Source organism: Bacillus rossius, unplaced genomic scaffold, assembly GCF_032445375.1.
Source record: "Bacillus rossius redtenbacheri isolate Brsri unplaced genomic scaffold, Brsri_v3 Brsri_v3_scf668, whole genome shotgun sequence".
NCBI lineage: Eukaryota > Metazoa > Arthropoda > Insecta > Phasmatodea > Bacillidae > Bacillus > Bacillus rossius.
Genome location: NW_026962885.1, coordinates 10,001 through 11,167, shown reverse-complemented (window position 1 = coordinate 11,167; position 1,167 = coordinate 10,001). Strand labels below are relative to the sequence as shown.

The 1,167-nt window shown below is 48.8% G+C and overlaps 1 non-coding gene across 1 annotated transcript in view; it reads left to right on the top strand.

Annotated features, from left to right (window-relative positions):
- The first annotated feature begins 654 nt into the window (after positions 1–654).
- Positions 655–1,167, top strand: part of LOC134545343 (small subunit ribosomal RNA) — a 1,989-nt gene continuing 1,476 nt past the window's right edge. The window contains exon 1 of the ribosomal RNA XR_010078461.1: positions 655–1,167. This exon is cut by the window's right edge and continues 1,476 nt beyond it. This is a non-coding gene — a ribosomal RNA (small subunit ribosomal RNA).

Here is a 1,167-nt window from a genome sequence, read left to right as displayed (position 1 = left end):
ATAACTGTGAACACTAAGAACTATCTAAAGTGGCCTATCTGTCTGAACTGCAATACACTAGCTGCGAGCCAATGCTATACCTTTCTCAGGTAACGAGCTCTTGTGCGGCAATTCGATTGGATGCGAAATGGTGGGGAACGCGTGTCCTATCGTCTTAACCAAGTAATGGTTCCCCTCTGTTAACAATGAAATGTTTGATGGATCGCAGCTCCCTGAGAGACAAGTTTCAAAGGGGTTAGTCGCGGTCTTCAGCCCTGGCCAAAGGTGTTTAGAAATGAATACTTTTCGGACCAGTGGGCAAATTAGTTCACAGCGAGCCCACGGGCCAACGGTCTGCTCCCGCAGTGGGCCGCGCCCGAATGTGGGCACCGATCATATAATTTGAAATCCACTCGCCAAGTACCATGCGAGTTTCTAAGAGCGCGATATATTCGCCAGTGAAAGCCTTGGAAGTTTGGCCTCGCCTACTCCCTAGGAAAATTAATTAGAGATGGAAGGAAAGACTTTGCAATTGCAAAGCGGGTGTCGATATTGGGAAGTCGCCCCCGTACTTGTTGATACAGAAGGAAAAAAAAATGTACATCATAAGATTCGGACCCGGTGCTCTGCGGACCCGGGAGGTTCCTCCGAACGAAAAAAAAAGCTGCTAGCAGCTCCCTGGTTGATCCTGCCAGTAGTCATATGCTTGTCTCAAAGATTAAGCCATGCATGTCTAAGTGCAAGCCAAAATAAGGTGAAACCGCGAATGGCTCATTAAATCAGTTATGGTTCCTTAGATCGTACCACATGACTTGGATAACTGTGGTAATTCTAGAGCTAATACATGCTGAACTGAGTCCCGACCAGAAATGGGAGGGATGCTTTTATTAGATCAAAACCAATCGGCGTGGCTCGTCTGCGTCCGTTTGCTTTGGTGACTCTGGATAACTTTGTGCTGATCGCACGGTCTCCGTACCGGCGACGCATCTTTCAAATGTCTGCCTTATCAACTGTCGATGGTAGGTTCTGCGCCTACCATGGTTGTAACGGGTAACGGGGAATCAGGGTTCGATTCCGGAGAGGGAGCCTGAGAAACGGCTACCACATCCAAGGAAGGCAGCAGGCGCGCAAATTACCCACTCCCGGCACGGGGAGGTAGTGACGAAAAATAACGATACGGGACTCATC